The following is a 23,161-nucleotide window of genomic DNA, read 5'->3' as shown; positions in this document are numbered from 1 at the left end:
AGCCGAGGCGACGCCGCCTGCCCTCCTACCCACGGTCTGCTGCCGCGTGCGGCTATGGCGGGAGGAGTAGCGACGGGGCCGAGGTCCTTCATGCATGCGTTCCAGGATGGAGGCCATGATTTCGTCGAGGTCGTTGCTACCTCCTACACTCAGGGTGTGTCGCCGAGATCGAGGCGAGCATGAGGAGCTGTGGCCACCGCCATGGTCACCCCATCGCAAGGGATGGAGCACGCCGTCAGCCTACAGCTTGTGGAGATCACTGTTGCTCTTCAGGTCGCGTGGTGACCAGATCTTGCCGATGTGTCCTTCTCCCCGACGACCTCCTCTTCGCCCGGTTGGCCGGCATGGATCTCGCCACTGCTGCCCTCAACTTCTCTGCCTTGAGCTCGACGGTCAGCCACCATGGATCCCCCAACTGGAGGGTCACGTGAACCAGCCGTCCTCCCATGCTGCAGCGGTGAGAAGGTGACATGGCTCTCCGTACACGAAGAGTGGAGTTCAGTCAAGTACTTATATACTTGGCCTCTACTGCTGATCCATGTACATGGAGAAGAACAGACAACCGCTCATTCATGCTTCGTTCCACTCCTTTGCGCTACATTACTGGAGGTGACATTTTCCTATCTCTCTATGTTGTAACAAGCCTGCGGCCTAAATAGTTAATGGATTTTTTATTTAAATTTATCGCTGCTTAGTGCTTTGTTGCAATTATTCACCCAAGATTCTTATATATAATCTGAGCGTATGTAGGCATACTTAGCTTTGCTCTTCCATTTTTTCTGGCGCATAGAAATAAGAGTATTGTCCAGGTTAGGTATTCAATTGAGTATGGTATTTGGATTGCTATCAGAATGTCTTTTCTATGCATGTGATTTCTCACATCTGGTTATAATATTTGTGAAGACGTGCATTGCACGTGCACTTTGAAGCGGGCCCGTGGCCCGCGCTGGACGGCGCCGACGCCGACCCGAGCCACCTCGTCCGCGTATTCTTGGAGCTGTGGCTGGTTGATTTACGTGAAATTAATTCCCTCAGTTCTGGTGGCAAATATAATACACATAATCCATATTTTTATGCACTAGCGTGTATGTGTGAAATAAATGGATTATGGTCCCGTAACCAATAAGATGGATATGTGTGTGTTAGAGAGAGAGGGAGAGGGGGATAGAGAGTGAGGAAGAGGGAGGGAGAGTGTGTGTCTGTGTGTGTGTGAGGATTTGATGGTAAAAAAGGTCGCCAATGTCGTAATATTGAACTCTTAAAGTTAATGTGGCCCCGTTGCAACGCACGGGCGTTCTTCTAGTAGGGGTAGGATATGCGTGTGTGCGTTCATAGGAGGTGAGTGTATGCGTGTGTATATGAGCGCTTGTGTCTGTACTGATGTTCAAAAAACAACACTTTTTTTACCCTTTTTTTGACTTTATACTACAAGGCAACAGCCTCACAGCTCTTTTTGACCCTCTTAGTTGGCGAACATTTCTTATGGCAATTTAGTTGTAGGGGGCGGCAATTTCTTCGGACAAGCATGACAATTTCACAGTAGAGAAGTCATTTAAAAAAGAAAACTGTCATCATTTGATCTCGATTAAATGTTATGAGCGTGTTCGCTAGGAGTCATTTTTAAGCGAACGTTCGCCAGTTAGCATTACCTTTTTTTAGCTGCCATGCCCTTGCGAAGCTGTAATCATCAATGAAATAGCAAACACAAACAAAAGGTGACTACTTGAAGCATTTTTTTGACAAACATAGTACAACCACAAACTCTCACAAAACGCGTACATATACTCACCCCTATAAACGCATGCACGCCCTCCGTATCCATCTCGCTATCGTCTCCCATTGAAATAAGGTTTCTTCTTTATGAGACACCAAAGCATCAAACCTAATTGTTGATCCCTCGAGGATTGTTGGTAACACTGCCCTCCTAACCATCCAATCACATGTTGGTTTATTTTTTATCACAAACCAAACGAAACAAAGATTCAAAAAGAAAACATCAATCAACAACATACAAACCCTTGCAAAAACACTCTTACATATGTCGAAAATATGGGGGTGGTGAAGTCTTCATTCTCCTGCATTCACTTGTGACGCGTCATGAGAAAGCTCGTTGCCTCCTCTCGGCCTCTATCTGAGCGGAGCAAATATATTGAACTCAGGAACTTGTACAAGTAGTGGCCTATAAGTCGTTGATGTAGACCTAAAGGCGCTGTCCACTGGATCTACGTAGCAAATTGCCGCTACAGAGAAGAAAACGATGGAGAGTTAGAACGCCCTAGATCAAATTAGGCGGACTTAGACAACACAAATCTCACAAGCTCCTAAACGAGGTCAAGATCGGAAGACTTACACAACCACATTGTCTGCTCCGTAGGACAACGCCACTAAGACAAACCTCCTAAAGAAAAAGCTAGATCTGAAATCACACCATCTTCCATACGTTCCCCGATGACACAAAGAGGTATCATCAGATCGAGCAAGAGACTTGGAGACCTTGAGACTTGGAGACCTTATTCCACTCCAACGACGATGCCATTGTCTCACCACCGTCATTTGAAGACCAAACCCTAAATAATCCTAGCCCTACTGCCATCAAGCCGAAGCACCGGGATCCCCGCTCCCTCCCATCATCGTTGCAACAAAACAAAGGGAGAAGGGGACCCTTGCCGGAAAGTTGTAGATCGGCCGCCGCCTCCGCCCTGCCTAGGTTGCATGAGCGGAGGAAAAGAACAAGCTGACATGAGCTTAAGTGAGTGTAGGGATCAAGTAGCGGATCCCCCAACCCACGAAATAGGATAAACTAGATGATAGCCCGTGCGTTGTTCTGGGGATTGGTTGCAATATTATTTGATGAAATTTGAATGACAATTCTAATAAAAATTATATATTGTGTTTGATAATTATAAAGTTGTGTGTGTATATAACATAAGTAGCATTTCTCATGCATGTAAAGAGAAACATAATGTGTGTGCTTGATGAGGTGGCATGTGTAGTGAGTTGGGATGTGTGCATGTTGAGAGAGTACGAATAATAATTCTCATACATGTTAAGATGTAGTGGCCTATAAGTCGTTGATGTAGACCTAAAGACGCTGTCCACCGCGATCTACGTAGCAAATTGCCGCTACAGAGAAGAAAACAATGGAGAGTTAGAATGCCCTAGATCCAATTAGGCGGACTTGGACAACACAAATCTCACAAGCTCCTAAACGATGTCGAGATCGGGAGACTTTCATCGGTTGAAATTGGAGTTGGAGTATTGAAACACACAACCACATTGTCTGCTTCGTAGGACAACGCCACTAAGACAAACCTCCTAAAGAAAAAGCTAGATCTGAAATCACACCATCCTCCATACGTTCCCGATGACACAAAGAGGTATCATCAGATCGAGCAAGAGACTTGGAGACCTTATTCCACTCCAATGATGATGCCATCGTCTCGCCACTGTCATTTGAAGACCAAACCCTAAATAATCCTAGCCCTACTGCCATCAAGCTGAAGCACCGGGATCCCCGCTCCCTCCCATCATCGCTGCAACAAAACGAAGGGAGAAGGGGACCCTTGCCGGAAAGGTGTAGATCGGCCGCCGCCTCCGCCCTGCATAGGTTGCATGAGCGGAGGAAAAGAACAGGCTGACATTGGCTTAAGTGAGTGTACGGATAAGTAGCGGATCCCCCAACCCGCGAAATAGGATAAACTAGATGACACCCCGTGCGTTGTTCTGGGGATTGGTTGCAATATTATTTGATGAAATTTAAATTAAAATTCTAATAAATATAATATATTGTGTTCGATAATTATAAAGTTGTGCATATAAAGAACATAAAGAACATATATATAGAACATAAGTAGCATTTCTCATGCATGTAAAGAGAAACATAATGTGTGTGCTTGATGAAGTGGCATGTTTAGTGAGTTGGGATGTGTGCATGTTGAGAGAGTACGAACAATAATTCTCATACATGTTAAGATGTAACAGAAATAATTAGTGGGAAGATGAGGTGGCATGTGTGCTTGTTGAGAGAGTACGAATAATAATTCTCATACATGTTAAGACTTAATTAAGAGAAATAGTTAGTGGGATGATGAGGTGGCATGTGTGCATGTTGAAAGAGTATGAATAATAATTCTCATACATGTTAAGACTTAAGAGAAATAATTAGTGGGATGATGTGGTGGCATGTGTGACCAGCTCCGCGGTACAACCCCACCCAACCTACCTAGCTAATTATTTCACTAATTATCCCACTAAGACCCTAGCCGCCGCTGTCGCGTCCTACACGTCCACCTCATCGCCGCCGCCATGAAGAGCTGGCATTGGATCGGAAAGGGCAAGCATGACCACGAGGCCGGCTCCTCCTATGGTCGACGCCGCTCCAGCAGGTCCTCGCTGCCCGCACCACCTGCTCCGCTAGCTTTTGAGACCGCTCCGCCGCCGGCCGGGCATCGGGACATGCTGTACATCCACATCGACGTCTGCCAGCGCTACTGGGAGATGGCGACGCCATTTTCGTGGTGAGATGTTCACCTGCCGAACAACTGGCATCTCTCCGCCGACCGCGTGCCCATCCCTCCAGTGCCCATGAGCGGCTGCACATGTCCCCATGTGGAACCCTGCTCTAGTGGGCCAGCGGTGGAACTGGTCGTGCACGGCGCCGGAGATGGCCGACTCAGTGGGTGTCGGCCCATGGTCAGCCATGCCGCCTCGGTCACCAGAGCAGGAGCATGAGTCATGGGAGGAGGTGGTGCAGGCACAACCGGCATCTCCGGTCTACTAGGGGCCACCAGCCCATCTTTGGCAGCCACCTCCCTTCGTGGACCTCACCGGCGACGACGACGAGCAGGACGACGGCTCTTGAAGACGACGGCGGCCACCGGTGGGGCCTATTTCTAGTTTTTTAATGTCTTCTCTTATGTTTTAGTTAGTTAAGACCTGTGTTAAACTTGGGTACTATGGATGTATGGACGTTCATGTTTATTTTTATGTTTTTCGTATTATTTGCAAGTTTATTTTTTTTGGGCAAAATATCGAAGTCCACAAATCTGGATTATTTGCAAGTTTATTTTGTTTTTTGGGCAAAATATCGAAGTCCACAAATCTGGACGGTTTGGGACGAGCCGTGCCAGTTGAGTGCACCCATGGCCGTACGACCGCAAGCGGACGGACGTGTCAATTTTCCTGCCCCGAATGGACGTAAATTGGAGACAAAGAGGACCATGTAAATTGTGTGGTTCCCCATTTTCATTTTGTAAATTGTGTGCCCATCTGTTCCCTCTCTATGTTTTCCATGAGCTTTGATTCATCTCTATGTTGGTAATGCCTTTCTTGTGTAGAGCAATCCTTTGGAAACCGAGAAAATCCACAAGCCAAATGTGTAACGTGGTTTATCAGGAGCAGACTTTAGACTAGCCCCTTTAATGGACCGACTTGCTGAGGTCTTCCTGCGGCACCGCGTACTAGGTCACAGTCATGGTCATCTCCTTCACATTGTATGAAGCACACCACTGCCACAGCCAGGTACACATCCACATGGGTACGAGGGTCCTTATCATCATCTGGAACAAACTTGCACTATCACATTCAGTTTCTGTAGTTTATCTCCAGCGACCAGAATGTTTACTCTGTGCTCACGGTTGGAGCTTAAGCAAACACCAACTAAAACCGGGGAACGAGTTTAGTTACTGTTACTCTGCTAAGTTAGCTATCTATAAATTGGAGCTACTTTTTTTCGATAAAGGGCGACTTTATTATCTCAAAATGTAGCATCAAGCGGATACAGAGCATTATAAGTAACACCCGGCCTTTGCATAACTAAAATGCACACAGCCAAATCCAAAAGTCTGACAAAAATTCATGGAATAAAAATCGACAAATCAGCGACAGTAGAGTCCTTTAGACCGACACTATGCCTATGTCGAAGAGGGTGGTGGATCGATCCGTAGGTTATGCTGCCAACCATGTTGGGAAAAAATCTCCGTAGCCACCTGCTCCAATCGCGTACACACCGCCATGAACAACGGTTGATACTCCGGCCGTTGTAGCATAGACCACGTACGTAGCGAGTGCGTACACCGGAAAATAATCTGTAGAGGAGAAGAATTTTTGTCATTAAAAACCAAATCATTTCTACATGGCCAAAGCGACCAAATTAAGGCATACGCTCCCACCCTTATTAGCGTTTTGAACCTATTTGTAATACCGTCCAACCAATGACCAAAAATATCGGCAACACTTGTGGGCGGATACAAATTTGACGCTATTTGAATGACTTACCACGTAGAATGTGCAAACTTGCATTAGAAAAAAAGGTGTTTGATTGTCTCGTCATGAGTACAAAAAGAACACTTCTTACTCCCTCGCCAGTTGCCCGTGCGAGGTTGTCTTTCGTTAACACAACTCCCTTACAAAGATACCACATGAAGATTTTCACTTTTAGTGGAATCTTAGACTTTCAAATTTTCTTATTATTACTCGTTGGTACCTCAGAATGCGTGAGTGCACGGTACATAGAGTCTACTGTGAAAGACCCTGATGTAGTAATGTTCCAGCGAAATACATCCCGACCTTGTGTCAGGTTAATTGAATCCAGCCGGGATAAAAGATTATGCCATGACACAAGTCGGGGGCCAATCAAATCCCGCCTGAACGAAATATTCGGCGGGGAAGAACCGAGCACGTGCGCAATAGTATTATTCTTATCGCGAGCGATGTTATATAAGGCTGGATATTGTTCTCTGAGACTAGCATTGCCTAGCCAGATGTCTTCTCCGACCCGTCCTTTATCGCGAAAGACCCAAAGTGAAAGAGATGTTTCTTTGCCACCATTAGGCCAACCCAAAAATGCGAGTCGCCAGGTTTTCAATATGTCTGGGATACCGCCTTTTGGCCTAGATACCTGTTGCGCAATATGGTTTGCCAAACATCATCCTCGATAAGAAGTTTAAATAACCATTTACTGAGAAGGGCCTCATTCTTGACCTGCAGGTCATGAATTCCAAGGCCTAAATTGGAGCTATTGGTTTGATTGCTTCTGTACCTATAAATTCATTGCCAATGGTTACATTTTCTTTATTTAATTTGTGGTTCCACAGTAGCTAATGTTGGTGATGGATTCAGTTAGTGTTGCCTCCACTAGGTGGGTACTGAAGATTTCTAGCTAGCCTCCGTTGTTGACGAGCAGGATGACCACAACAGGTTTAATGGTACGATCCCGCGTTCTCTCGATGCCCCACCTACTGCTGGTGAGTTCTTTGTGTGGTTGTCCATTTTCATGCTGTCATTTTGCATGCTCATTTGTTTCCTCTCAACTTTGATTTCCTCCGTACGCGGTTTATCAAAAACAGACTTTAGACTGGTCCCTTTAATGGACCGACTTGCTGAGTTCTTCCTGCGGCACGGCGTACGAGGTCATGGTCATGATCATCTCTTTCGCATGCATTGTATCAAGCACACCACTGCCACGTCCACATGGGCATGTACGAGGGTCGTCATCATCTGTTCTCACATGTTATCAATGAAAGCACACATCACATCCACAGGAACCCTTGGTGATAGGTTTAGCTACTGTCTGTTTAGATTTTTTACTACTGTCTATGCTCTTGGTGATGGATTCACTTAGCTCGGTTGCAAGCTATCAGTGGAGCTGGAGACTGAAGATGCCATTCCCAACCAGTTGAGTTTCTTGTGAGGTTCACCATCGAGTATGCCCATGTTTCTCTTGTCCTTTTTTGAGGTACCAGTTGGAGTTCGGAAAAGTCTTGACTTCTATCGATCACGTTTCTTCTAGCAGAGTGATGAACTAAAGCGAAAATACAGACTCACTAAATGGGATATTATTTGTCTACCGAAAGACCAAGGGGGTCTAGGTGTTGAAAATCTTGAGGTGAAGAACAAATGTCTTCTCAGCAAGTGGTTGTATAAGCTATCTGTAGAGACGGAGGCCACATGGGTGCAGATTCTGCGTAATAAGTACCTTCATTTCAAAACGTTGTCTCAGGTGACAGTGAGGCCGACGGACTCGCCTTTTTGAAAAGGACTGATGAGAGTTAAATCAGTTTTTTTCAATAGAACAAAGTTTATAGTTGAAAACGGTACCACTACTAGATTTTGGGAGGATACATGGCTAGGGGAAGCACCACTCGCGCTTCAATATCCTTCGCTTTATAGCATTGTTCAACGAAGAGACGCTTACGTTGCAACAGTACTTCAGTCCACTCCACTCAATATTCACTTCAGGAGGACGCTAGCTGGAAACCGTTGGGAAGTCTGGCTCCATCGCGTGAGAAGACAGATGGATGTTCAGCTTTCTCAACGGCCCGATCAGTTATGCTGGAAGCTAACTAGGAATGAAGAGTTTACGGTAAAATCCATGTATCTGGATGTTATCAACTCTAGCTCTATTCCTAGTTCGAAACATGTTTGGAAAGTCAAAGTACCTTTGAAAATTAAAGTGTTTATGTGGTTTGTACATAAACAAGTCATTTTAACAAAGGACAACTTGGCAAAACGCAACAGGACAGGATCTACAAGATGTAGTTTTTGTGATCGGGATGAATCCATCAAACACCTCTTTCTTGACGCCCTTTGGCAAAAAAATTGTGGCGGACGGTTCACATAGCCTTTAATATTACTCCTCCCAATACTAGCAGCACGTTATTTGGGACGTGACTTGACGGGATAGATTCCAAAACAGTGAGACACATTCGTGTATGAGTATGTGCTTTATTATGGGCAGTCTGGAACTGCAGAAATGATTTGGTCTTTAACAGAACAACAAACATTCATTTTTTGCAGGTTATCTTCCGAGCCACTGCGTTGATCCGTATGTGGTCGCTACTCACTCCGACGAAGGCCAGGAAGCGTATGGTTACTGGATCTATCTGATGGGAGATGGTAGCTCGGGCTATTTTCAACCGGTTTGGATGGCGGTTATGTAATAGGATAGACAATTAGTTTTTCTATCTTTCTTATGCCAGCCGGTTGTGGCTTTACTTTTCTTTTTGTTCTCTTTGTGAGCATTTTTCATTCTTTTGTTTTAGACATGACAACTTGTGTTGAACCTATTTGCTTATTAATAAGTATGGCCGTATGCATCATTTTGATGCAAAGGCCGAGGAGCTCCCCCTATTTGAAAAAAAAATGATGCAAGTTTGCGTGTTCATTTGTTTCCTCTCTTTGTGCAGAGGAAACCTTTGGAAACCCACAAAATCCACAAGGTAAATGTGTAACGTGGTTTTGTTAGGAATAGACATAGACTGGCCCTGGACTGACTTACTGATGTCTTCCTGCGGCATGGAGTATGAGGTCATGGTCATCTTCTTCACATTGTATATTGAGCACACCACTGCCACATCCACATCCGCATCCACACGAATCCTGTTCCAGTCATCCTTGGGTCAACTGTATGTTCGTAACCATTGGTATATATATGAAGTAAGGAAGGCAGTCATGAAAGTGGTACCTGCAACTACAAGAGAGGGCACTCCTGCCTGACCTGAATCTCTCTAGTGCAAGGTGTAGTGTAGAACTGTAGATCGATGATTGGCATCTTGCTGATATTGACCTGAATCTCTCTTGCTGATATTTCCACTAGGAAAGCCAACAACGCTGGCATCCGGAGTGGTAATAGGCCAGCACAACCCTGAGGGGAACTGGGCGCAACCATCCCATGCCGGCACGCTCGATGGCTGCCCAACGAGCTGTGGCTACCCCTTCGGCATCGGATCCAGGTGTTCCCGGGGTCCTGACTTCAACCTCACCTGCAACGACACCGTTCATCCCCCCAGACTGTTCTTGCGCGACGGCATCACCCAGGTGATCCTCTTTGATGATCTTAACTACATCGAGGCCTCCTTATCGCATACCATCCCCATGAAATCTGGTGTCAGTGCCTACAACTTCTCTTTGAAACCACCTAGGAGGTCCTTCTCTCTTGAGTCCATTGTTCTAAACATCACCAGTTGTGACCTGGAGGTATACTCTGTGGTAGACAATTTCACCATGTTGATATGCCGCACTGCGTGTCTGGATCCAAGAACCCCAGAGAAGGTGGCTATGTACAACTGTAAAAATACATTCGGATGTTGTCGCGTTGCCATTAATGGCTATGATAACGTCGGTTTTTAGTTCCAATTTGTCTACAACCATGGCAAAAGCAACATTGATCCACGCTCTAACCAGACCCCTCAACTGTGGGATAGAATAAGCATAACTACTGATGGGCCTGGTGGCTTTCTGCTATCGTGGCAGATAGTTGATCAATCCACCTGTGTTGCTGCCAAGCAAAACAGGACAAGCTATGCCTGCATCAGCGAGCATGCTGAGTGCAGCGACAGTACAACAAATTACTGTGACATCAAAGATGCGGAGTGCATCCACAGAAGACTTGGCTACAGCTGCATCTACAGCACTGGCTATTCAGGCAACCCATACATTCTACATGGCTGCTTGAAAGATGAAGGTAACCTTTCTTCCTAATCAGGTGACCAAATTTACAGGGGCTGTTAGGTACTCCATCCGTCTAGAAATAATTTGTTAGAGAAATGGATGTATCTAGACGTACTAGTTGTAGATGCATCCATTTTTTATCCATTTCTCCGACAAGTATTTCCAGACAGATGGAGTATATTTTACACATTGATACATGCTAACTTTTCACTGATCAAACTAGGGTATAATCCAATTATAAGCAGGGCTGATTGCACCCGTAAGTGTGGTAACACTAGTGTGCCATTCCCATTTGGCTTAGAAGAGGGTTGCTTTGCACACAAACAGTTCCACCTCAAATGCACAAATATGACGTCGTCAGCTGACCTCATGTTGTGGAATGATCAGGTCAGGGACATAAATATTCATGAAGGGGCCATTAACATCACCAATCAGCTACAGCGGGACCGTTACGCTGCAGATGGACTCTTTACATATTTACAGTCACGATTCTCCTCTTTGCTGTGGGTTGCTGCTAATCTAAGTTGCGCAGAGGCCGAAAAGAATAGTTCTAGATATGCTTGTGTCAGTATTGACAGCACATGTGTAGAAGTAAACACTGAATGGTTCTCTGCTGGTTACCGCTGCAAATGCTCGCAGGGCTTCCAAGGAAATCCATACGTCCAAGGTGGCTGTCAAGGTACTCCCTCTATCCTTTCTCTCTTCACTCTCACAGTCCTAGCTCCCCCATTGTTACTATCTATTTCTTAACTCTCTAAAATAAAATTGTACAGATGTATTAGGAGTGTTTTATTAAAGGACAGTGCTAACTTCCAGTTGACTGGAATTTAAGCAACAGATTCGTACGCCTCCCTTTCCTAGCTTGCATGCATGCATGTATTAACTTCATCTTAATTTATTTTTCTTGTGTGTGTCCACTGTCCACTAGCAGTTAATTAGCATCTACTAATTATATACATGCAGAAAAACAAAATTGATAATGTCATCAAAGATTTTTTCCAATGCAAAAATTCAAAATGTTTTGTAGCTTAAACCGTCGCTCCGATTGAAAAACCCTTTTTATATAAAAGATTCGTCGCGACGAGATCTTCGAAATAAGATCCCATATTAATATGTTCCGACGAATTTTTTTTGGGTCAAAAGTTATCACGTCCAGGCTAAGTAAGTTATCACGATTGTGATACATAAATTATCATGTTGTTTACACAAAAAATTACCGGCCATGAAAATGATTCCTTTAACCTTCTCTTCACATGCACATGCGTGCATGCATTGGAGGGAGATAAAAAAAAATCTGATGTCATCGTAGATTCTCCCCTGTTTCAAAACTTCAAAATATTTTATAGCTCAAACCGTCGATCCGATCGAAAACTCGTCACATAAAAAAAATCCATCGCGACGAGACCTATGAAACAGGATCCCTTGTTGATATGTTCCGATGACCTTTTTTCATACAAATAGTTACCGACCCTGGGCTAAGTAAGTTATCAGCTCTGATGTGTGTATATTATCATGTTATTTACACATGAGTTATCATCAACCTTTTTACCGGGGTAAAGTTACCACGGTGTTTGTGCGTGAGTTATCACGCCCGCGGTTCGTATATTACCACGCTATTTACACACAAGTTATCGAGGGTATGTTTTCAAACAACCTCATCCCCCGGCGGTCAAAAGTTACCACGGTGTTTATACATGAGTTTTATCAAGTTTACGATGCGTATATCACCTTACTATTTACACAGAAATTATCGGGAGAGGGTATGGTTTCAAAGAACTTCCTCACCTCCCTCAACCCGGAGCAAAGTTACAATGCTTTGACTAAGTAAGTTATCAGCTCTATTGTGCGTATATTACCATGTTATTTTTCCATATAAGTTACCCGTGTACGTTTGTCAACAACTTTTCTCTTGGGTCAAAAACGTTATCACGATGTTTGTGCGTGAGTTATCAGCCATGTTGTTTGTATTACCATGCATTAACATGGAAGTTGGTATATTCTCAACAACTCACCCACCCCGGGGCATGTTCTCAAAAACAAAATTCCCTGCAGTCAAAGTTACCGTGTTATTTGTACTTAAGTTATCAGGTACACGATGTGTATTTTATCATGCTATTTATGCAGAAGTTACCAGGGGTATATTTTTCAACAACTTTCTTTCTAGGTCAATTTTTGTGTGGTGTTTGTACATAAGATAACAAGTTTGCGATGCTTATATTACCATGTATCCACATGGAGATTGCCGGGTTGTGAACTTTTTTCCTTGAGTTAAAGTTATCATGTCCACGATCATAAATTATCATTTCATTCACACAAAAATTACCGAGTTATATTTCAAACAACTTTTTTTTTGCGGAAATATTTCAAACAACTTGTTTGTGCCTCCATAAAAATCTTCTCGCAACAGACAAAAGAAAAGTGACAAAAATATAATTTTTTTTGTTAGAAAATGAGCGAATAAAAATAGCCCAAAAATTGTAAAGGAACCACGTTACACGGTTTATGACCGGTGACAAGATCCAGAAAAAATCAAAAAGAAAATCCTGCCCGTTCCACAAAAATGCACTGCATTCGTAAAAAATAAAAGGTAGCTAAACCTAAATCTAATCACTAGCAATGAGTTGTCCTGATGGTAACGAGCCTAGAATTAATCGTTTATCCCAGGGTCAAAAGTTACCATGGCATTTGTAAGTGAGATATCAGCTCTGCATGTGTAAATTATCATGTTATTTACACAGTAATTACTGGGGTATGTTTTCAACAGAAAAAAAATCCCCGGTTTAAAGTTAACACTGTTTTTGCATGTAAAGTTATCAGATGTGCGATACGAAAATTATCATGCTATTCACAACAATAGTCATCGAAGAATGTTTTAACAACTTTTTTAGGGTCAAAGTTACCACATGTGAGGACTTAGGTTTGATTCTCACTGACTGCAACATTTTTTTTCATTTAAAAAATCTGTGGAAAACATGCAAGAACATATGAGATTCAGGCCTTAATTTTTCTTGAAAAAATCACTCGAGGACAGCGGCACCTCGATCCATATGGAATGGAAGCAGAATCCGCCTTTACATATGTACACAATCAACTTAACTACTAATCAAGCACTACATTGCGTTGTCACTCGTGAGGTTGATTTTTCGTTTGGATCTATCCCTATGTGACGAACATTCGGAAGTTAGATTTTACTAATAATTCCCCTATAATGAAACGGTTCCATCTCTATGCTTGGTACAACTAATGAGATGGAATGAAGTGGTTCCGTCTCGGTGTTTGGTTAGAGGGTAGGATGGAATTTTGTACTGTCTAAATTCAGTGCTAATACTAGCAGTAAACATCATTTAGCAACCACTAGTACGAAATTCGTCTCAACTAGTATCGATACTAAGCATTATTTGTCAAAAACTAGAGTAATGCATTCACTGTGCGCATATACACACATCGTCAGCGAGATGGAAGGAAGTGCCCAGCATCTACAATTCTGCACACATGTACACACGGCCGTCCAGGTAAGATGGATGTCCTCGACTTCTACTCGAAAGCTGCCGCAAGCCACCGAATTGTCCCTTCAATCAAGTTAGTGTGCTTCCCAACTCAACCACAACGCCAAAGTCCCTGCCGCCCGTGATTCGTCAGCCTTCCTTTGAGAAGCGCCGCCAGCGCTTCCATGTGAGGATCCGGCCAGCGCCCATCTCCTTCCACCCGAGGATCCCGCCAGCACCCGTCTCCTTCCGCCAATGCTCGCCTCCTTCCACCTCGTTGTCAGATCCTTGGCCGCGTGGAGACAAGCGGCAGGAGTGTGCCGGCGGTGAGAGATGAGGGGAGGATGGAGCGAGGTGAGAGATAAGACGAGAGGCAGGAGTGCTTGGTCGAGGGAGAGAAGGCAGAGTCGGGGAGATGGGGCGCGCGGTGAGCGGGAGGACGGCGGCGATGCCATGGAGCGGTTTGCGGCACGGGCGGGGAGCCAGCGAAGCATTATCTTTCACTAGGCGGTGGCAAAAAAATTGTAATATCAGCGAACTCTCATTTTGGAGCGTGATGGTCGTATGATCTAAAACGGATGGCATCCAGAGCATGCGGATCTGTTGCAAATCTACAGTCAGCAGGAATTTAGCTTTATCGTTTATTAAAATATATTGCAAGTTACTGTTAGTGATTTTGTTTGCTATTTCTAGTTTATTTTATTATTCCTGTCGCCAGGTTTCATTTAATTGGCTGATGTACTGTTTTATGTTAACTGAGTGATGATGTGGTTTGTTCCATGTTATATATTTTATCAACACGTCTTATCAAGATTTTGTTAATTTCAGATATTAAAGAATGCCTTCAACCAAACAAATGTAGAGAGATTTGCCATAATACCAAAGGAAGCTTCAGTTGTGGCAGGACAAAACAGCCTCTACTCTTAGGTAAGACTATATTATCGTTACATTTTTACGATTGACAAGCTAGAAGAGAAACCTAAAACAGCTTAATGCCTGCAGGTATAATTATTGGGCTGTTTTGTGGTTTTGGCATTCTACTACTGAGCTTGAGTGTAGTACTTCTCATTCGTAGATGGAAAAGAAATGTTCAAAAGCAGCTACGGAAAAATTATTTCCGGAAGAACCAAGGTCTTCTCCTAGAAACTTTGATATCATCTGATGAAACCGCAAATGGGAATACTAAGATTTTCTCGCTTGAAGAGCTGGAGAAGGCAACAAACAACTTTGATCCTACACGTATCATCGGCCGTGGGGGCCATGGCATGGTTTACAAAGGCATATTGTCTGATCAGCGTGTCGTTGCAATAAAAAAGTCTAAGATCATTGAGCAGTGTGAGATCAGTCAATTCATTAATGAGGTTGCAGTCCTCTCGCAGATAAATCACAGAAATATTGTGAAGCTCTTTGGATGTTGTCTTGAAACTGAGGTTCCACTGCTGGTGTATGATTATGTATCCTATGTCTCACTGTCTGAAGTTCTTCATGCAGATGCAAGTAATGATCTCTGTTTGTCTTGGGGTGAGTACTTAAGGATTGTCCTCGAAACAGCAGGAGCTCTGTCTTATCTCCACTCTTCAGCCTCCATTTCTATCTTCCATCGTGATGTAAAATCCTCAAATATACTCTTGGATGGGAACCACACAGCTAAAGTTTCAGATTTTGGTGCCTCTAGATTGGTTCCGATCGATCAAACACACATTGTTACGAATGTACAAGGTACATTTGGGTACTTAGATCCAGAGTATTTCCATACCAGGCAGCTGAACGGGAAGAGCGACGTGTACAGTTTTGGTGTGGTACTGGTGGAGTTGCTTCTCAGAATGAAACCTGTTTTCACAAGTGAATCAGGCACAATCAAGAGTTTGTCCAACTTTTTTCTCCAGGAGTTTCAACGAGGGAAGAATCACAAGTATTGTTAATTCCCAGGTCCTAGAGGAGGCAACTGAGGAAGAGATCAACAGTGTCGCCTCTTTGGCAGAGCGATGCTTGAGGCTCCACGGCGAAGAAAGACCCACCATGAAACAAGTGGAGACGGAACTGCAGACTTTACGAACAAATTATGTGAACTCACATCAAGCAGACACAAGAAATGAAGAGCAAATACAACCAAGTACAGTAACTCGAAGATGTAGAGCTGCTCGTCAATCTTCTGCGATGGGATTGGGCGAGAGAGCTGACATACGGTCAGGAGGCTGTTATAGCTTGGAGGAAGAGTTCATGGCATCTGCTAGCCTTCCACGCTAGATCTGTATGTTGAGCTCATAATAATGTATGTTTTTGTTTCACTTTTTTGAAAACTGATGCAATAATAGATGATTATGTTTCCACCTTTGTAAGCTCTGCGTGCAGTTGTATTGAAGGAGAAAACAATGTGCAAAGATTGTTATTGTAAGTCCATTTCTTTCCAGATAATTGTACGAGTTCATTGGTTGGAGTTGTACTTGTTTATGAAAATTGATTATTATGATCCGAGAAACTTGGCTAAAGATCTGGAGGCAAAACCCACATGGGAGGACAAGGTTGAGCACCATCAGGGTGGACACGGTCCGGGCCGGTCCGGTCCCTGACCGAGCCAGCGTTTGGACCGGCCACCGGCGGTCCGGACCGACCAACCCGGCGGTCTTGTTTTTAGGGACCGGACCGGCGGCGGCGAAGCCCGGGCCGGACCGAGCGGACCGGCCAGCAACCATCGGCGGCGACGTCCGTAGGTGCAACGGCGAGGTAGGCGACGTGCGCTGTACTGCGGCGAGGTGGACGACGTGCAGTGGAAGTGCGCTGGGAGGCGCGGCTGTTGTTTGATTGACTTTCGATATAGGCATGAACCTGCACACGATATATTCCTTATCAGTTTTTCTGTTGCATGCAAGTAATGTAGGTCGTGCATGAACCCATGATTTTCTCTGTGCCGGCCTTGCCATAATTAGTGGATCACATCTGACGTGAAGAAAGTTGTCAAATGACGCCATGATTTTTGGATCAAACCCATTTTCTCTCATACTTTCTATTTTCTGTTCGACTCAATAAAAGGAACGGCGGCGTGGGATCAATGACGCGAGATTATAGGAAGTCGTTGCTATTAAATTTAGCGCTTTCCAAAACAATATTGCACTTGCCTAATTTGTTGGATGCAAAAGTCACGGCCGATCATTTCTCCCACGATCCAAAAATCACGGCAGACGTTTCTCCCACGATTCGATTGGTGGATTGTGTGCGTGCGTGCTGTGCTGAAGCGGTTCCCGTCGCACTTGGTCTCTACCGCGAAAAGTGCTGCCATGGCCGAAATTAGTGCAACCGTACAACGGTTGGGGTCGATGGCATGGTCGAGAACTCCAGAGCGGCTGCGGTTCACACACGACAGCGACGGCGAGCGGCGGCAAGATGCTAGGACGACACGGGGAGATGAGAATGGAAGGAGAGGGCAATCTTGGAGACACGGTGGTTCACCAGAGGGCTGCCGGTGGCCGCGAAGATGACGACCGGCGGCGGCTGTCGCTGTGTTTTCTCCGTCCGCTCGGTCGGACCGGTTAAAGACCGGACCGGACCGACATTTTTTCGGGCCGAATTATGCAGACCGGACCGTCCAGTTTCAGTAGCGAGCCAGGACCGAGCGGGCCAAGACCGAACAGGCCACGAGCGGGCCGAAAAGCCCGCTCGGTACGTCCAGCCTGAAGCACCTCCACGTCATTGTCGATGCTTTCGTCCTCCTTATAGTACACGTCGGTACCATTGTTGGTTAAGCTCGTCAAGAACTCCCTGGCTCGTCAGGAACTCCTGGGCATAGGGCATGGTTGATTTACTCTCTGTACAATATTCACTTTACTAGTCTGCCCTTGGTTACAGGTTAAGCAAACACCAGCTTAAATTGGGGGATGGAACTCGGTTACTGTAGCCAGCTTGGTTGGGAACAACCAGGTTGCTTATCTTCGCTAGGTGGCACTGAAGATTGGCAGCCGGGTCTCACTGTCGATGGCATTCATTATCTATCTCTGCAGCTCGAACTACAAGCCAATAATGCAAAGCGGTTTATTCTGAATAAATGAGCTGGCTGTCAAATTCTTGTCATCACCCTCTTTGATGGGCTAGAATTTCCTGCACAAGAAGGCAGACATTGACCGACTTCACTCTGCGGCAGCAATACCATATAATATAAACCATGTCGTTACATCTATACCTATATCTGAAGAAAATTTTGAAACCCCCCCCCCCCCCACCCGCCCTGCGCGCTCCACCAAGGCGACTCGGGGGGAACCCTAGCCGCGCCGCCAGCCGCGCGTCCTAGACTGCGGCCCCTCGTGTCGCCGCGCGGAGGGGACGCCGGCGAAGTCTGCGCGGCCCCAAGGATGGTGGCGGCGGGGCGTTCTTGCTTCTGTGGCGTCAAGATGCGGGGCCATGGCCTCCCGGCGGCGCGGTGTGATTCCGCGGCGGGGCTTCTTCTCTCGCCCCGGCGCTCCCCTCTCTGGCCAGCTCTCATGTCCCCCGCGGCATCCTTTCCCTCCCTAGCTACGCGCACGAGAGTGGCGGTTTTGGCCATGGGGGCCACGACGGAGGGATCCCGGCGCCCGCTGCGTTGGCGTGCTGCGTCTTCCTTCTCTGGGCAGCGACCGTGCGTGCACGGTCGCTCTCTCTGCGCGTGCGCTATGCGAGGTGCGCTTGTGGATGCTCCATGCGTTGGTGCTGCAGGCGGGCCCAATCTGGGCCCCACGTGGGCCTGCAACCGCTCTGCTTGGTGGTGGTGCGGATCTCCTCATCTTCGACGACGCGACGGCCTGCACACGGTGGATCTAGTCGTCGCTGTTGCGGCCTGGTAGGCGTGGGCGTGCGTTTTCCGGTGTCCAGCTTACCGGCCCTCTCGTAGCGCTTCGACCCCGCGTCCCACAAGCTGCGTTCTTCCGCTTATTGGGTTCGTCGACGTTTTGGCGCTCGCCCTGGCGCTCTTAGCGCGCTCTCTTCCTCTTCCTGGCTTGTAGGCTGTGATACGTCTCCATCGTATCTACTTTTCCAAACACTTTAGCCCTTGTTTTGGACTCTAACTTGCATGATTTGAATGGAACTAACCCGGACTGACGCTGTTTTCAGCAGAATTGCCATGGTGTTATTTTTGTGCAGAAATAAAAGTTCTCGGAATGACCTGAAACTTCACGGAGAATATTTTTGGAATTATAAAAAATACTGGCGAAAGAATCAAGACCAGGGGGCCCACACCCTGTCCACGAGGGTGGGGCGCGCCTCCCCCCCTGGGCGCGCCCCCTGCTTCGTGGGCCCCCTGGTGCTCCACCGACCTCAACTCCAACTCCATATATTTCACGTTCGGGGAGAAAAAAATCAGAGAGAAGGATTCATCGCGTTTTACGATACGAAGCCGCCGCCAAGCCCTAAACTCTCTCGGGAGGGCTGATCTGGAGTCCGTTCGGGGCTCCGGAGAGGGGAATCCGTCGCCGTCGTCATCATCAACCATCCTCCATCACCAATTTCATGATGCTCACCGCCGTGCGTGAGTAATTCCATCGTAGGCTTGCTGGACGGTGATGGGTTGGATGAGATTTATCATGTAATCGAGTTAGTTTTGTTAGGGTTTGATCCCTAGTATCCATTATGTTCTAAGATTGATGTTGCTATGACTTTGCTATGCTTAATGCTTGTCACTAGGGCCCGAGTGCCATGATTTCAGATCTGAACCTATTATGTTTTCATGAATATATGTGAGTTCTTGATCCTATCTTGCAAGTCAATAGTCACCTACTATGTTGATGATCCGACCACTCCCGGTGATGACCGTAGTTTGAGGAGTTCATGTATTCACTAAGTGTTAATGCTTTGGTCCGGTACTCTATTAAAAGGAGGCCTTAATATCCCTTAGTTTCCAATAGGACCCCGCTGCCACAGGAGGGTAGGACAAAAGATGTCATGCAAGTTCTTTTCCATAAGCACGTATGACTATATTCGGAATACATGCCTACATTACATTGATGAACTGGAGCTAGTTCTGTGTCACCCTATGTTATAACTGTTGCATGAGGAATCGCATCCGACATAATTATCCATCACTGATCCAATGCCTACGAGCTTTTCACATATTGATCTTGTTGGGGAACGTAGTAATTTCAAAAATTCCTACGCACACGCAAGATCATGGTGATGCATAGAAAACGAGAGGGGAGAGTGTTGTCTACATACCCTCGTAGACCGATAGCGGAAGCGTTATGACAACGCGGTTGATGTAGTCGTACGTCTTCACGGTCCGACCGATCAAGCACCGAAACTACGGCACCTCCGAGTTCTAGCACACGTTCAGCTCGATGACGATCCCCGGACTCCGATCCAGCAAAGTGCCGGGGAAGAGTTCCGTCAGCACGACGGCGTGGTGAAGATCTTTGATGTTCTACCGTCGCAGGGCTTCGCCTAAGGACCGCTACAATATTATCGAGGATATGGTGGAGGGGGGGAACGTAGCAGAAATTCAAAATTTTCTACGCATAACCAAGATCAATCTATGGAGTAATCTAGCAACGAGGGAAGGAGAGTGCATCTACATACCCTTGTAGATCGCTAAGCGAAAGCGTTCAAGTGAACGGGGTTGATGGAGTCGTACTCGCCGTGATCCAAATCACCGATGATCCTAGCGCCGAACGGACGGCACCTCCGCGTTCAACACACGTATGGTTCGGAGAGACGTCTCCTCCTTCTTGATCCAGCAAGGGGAGAGGAGAAGTTGAGGGAAAACTCCGACAGCACGACGGCATGGTGGTGATGGAGCTCGTGGTTCTCCAGCAGGGCTTCGCCAAGCACTACGGAGGAGGACGAGGTGTTGGAGGAGGGAGAGGGCTGCGCCAGGGGAAGGGTGAGGCTGCCCTCTCTCTCCCTCACTATATATAGGGTGAAGGGAGGAGGGGGAGGCGCCCTAGGGTTCCCTAGGGGAGGGGCGGCGGCCACAGGGGAAACCCTAGATGGGTTTGGGCGCCCCCACCCCCTAGGAAACTTGCCCCCCAAGCCGGGAGGGGCGGCTGCCCTAGGGGTGGCGCCCCCACCTCTCCTGGTTACGTGAGATGGGGTGGGAGGGGCGCTCAGCCCCTTAGTGGGCTGATGGGCCCTCTCCCCTTGGCCCATAAGGCCCCCCAACGCTTGCCGGGGCCTCCGAAACCCCTTTCGGACACGCTTGTCATCACCTGGTACCCCCGGAACAATTCCGGACTCCAATACCCTTCGTCCAATATACCGATCTTCACCTCCGGACCATTCCGGAGCTCCTCGTCATGTCCGGGATCTCATCCGGGACTCCGAACAACCTTCGGTAACCACATACTATTCCCATATCAACTCTAGCGTCACCGAACCTTAAGTGTGTAGACCCTACGGGTTCGGGAACCATGCAGACATGACCGAGACCACTCTCCGGCCAATAACCAACAACGGGATCTGGATACCCATGTTGGCTCCCACATGCTCCACAATGATCTCATCGGATGAACCACGATGTCGAGGATTTAATCAATCCCGTATTCAATTCCCTTTGTCCAGCTTGTACTTGCCCGAGATTCGATCGTCGGTATCCGATACCTTGTTCAATCTCGTTACCGGCAAGTCTCTTTACTCGTTCTGTAACACATCATCCCGTGATAACCTCCTTGGTCACATTGCGCATATGATGATGTCCTACCGAGTGGGCCCGGAGATATCTCTCCGTCACACGGAGTGACAAATCCCAGTCTCGATTCGTGCCAACCCAACAGACACTTTCGGAGATACCCGTAGTGTACCTTTATAGCCACCCAGTTACGTTGTGACGTTTGGCACACCCAAAGCATTCCTACGGTATCCGGGAGTTGCACAATCTCATGGTCTAAGGAAATGATACTTGACATTAGAAAAGCTTTAGCATACGAACTACACGATCTTTTTGCTAGGCTTAGGATTGGGTCTTGTCCATCACATGATTCACCTAATGATGTGATCCCATTATCAACGACATCCAATGTCCATGGTCAGGAAACCGTAACCATCTATTGATCAATGAGCTAGTCAACTAGAGGCTTACTAGGGACATGGTGTTGTCTATGTATCCACACATGTATCTGAGTTTCCTATCAATACAATTATATCATGGATAATAAACGATTATCATGAACAAGGAAATATAATAATAACCAATTTGTTATTGCCTCTAGAGCATATTTCCAACAGTCTCCCACTTGCACTAGAGTCAATAATCTAGTTCACATCGCCATGTGATTAACACTCACAGGTCACATCGCCATGTGACCAACATCCAAAGAGTTTACTAGAGTCAATAATCTAGTTCACATCACTATGTGATTAACACTCAATGAGTTCTGGGTTTGATCATGTTGCTTGTGAGAGAGGTTTTAGTCAACGGGTCTGCAACATTCAGATCCGTATGAACTTCGCAAATCTCTACGCTATATTTGGAGCCATTTCAAATAACTGTTCTACTTGGAGCTATTCTAAATTGTTGCTCCATTATACGTATCCGGTATCTCTACTCAGAGCTATCCGGATAGGTGTTAAGCTTGCATCGACGTAACTCTTTACGTCGAACTCTTTATCACCTCCATAACCGAGAAACATATCCTTATTCCTCTAAGGACAATTTTGACCGCTATCTGGTGATCTACTCCTAGATCACCTTTGTACCCTCTTGCCAGTCATGTGGCAAGGCACACATCAGGTGTGGTACTCAGCATGGCATTCCGTATAGAGCCTATGACAAAAGCATAGGGGACGGCCTTCGTCCTTCCTCTTTCTTCTGCCGTGGTCGAGCTTTAAGTCTTAACTTCATACCTTACAACTCAGGCAAGAACTCCTTCTTTGGCTGATCCATCTTGAACACCTTCAAGATCATGTCAAGGTATGTGCCCATTTGAAAGTACCATTAAGCGTTTTTGATCTATCCTTATAGATCTTGATGCTCAATGTTCTAGTAGCTTAATCCAGGTTTTCCATTGAAAAACACCTTTCAAATACCCTATATGCTTCCAGAAATTCTACATCATTTCGATCAACAATATGTCATCACATATACTTATCAAAAATGTCGTAGTGCTCCACTCACTTTATTGTAAATACAAGTTTCTACAAACTTTGTATAAACCATAAACTTTGATACTCCATCAAAGTGTATATTCGACTCCGAGATGCTTGGCTCTAGTCCATGGAAGGATCGGCTGGAGCTAGCATACCTTTAGCATCCTTAGGATCGACAAAACCTT

The 23,161-nt window shown here is 46.0% G+C and overlaps 1 pseudogene; it reads left to right on the top strand.

Moving 5' to 3' along the window:
* The first annotated feature begins 54 nt into the window (after positions 1–54).
* On the top strand, positions 55–16,181 carry LOC125506894 (annotated as a pseudogene).
* Positions 16,182–23,161: the final 6,980 nt, after the last annotated feature.

The sequence above is a fragment of the Triticum urartu genome, chromosome 5 (genome assembly GCF_003073215.2).
Source record: "Triticum urartu cultivar G1812 chromosome 5, Tu2.1, whole genome shotgun sequence".
Taxonomy (NCBI): domain Eukaryota; kingdom Viridiplantae; phylum Streptophyta; class Magnoliopsida; order Poales; family Poaceae; genus Triticum; species Triticum urartu.
This window is presented reverse-complemented; position numbering and strand designations above follow the sequence as displayed.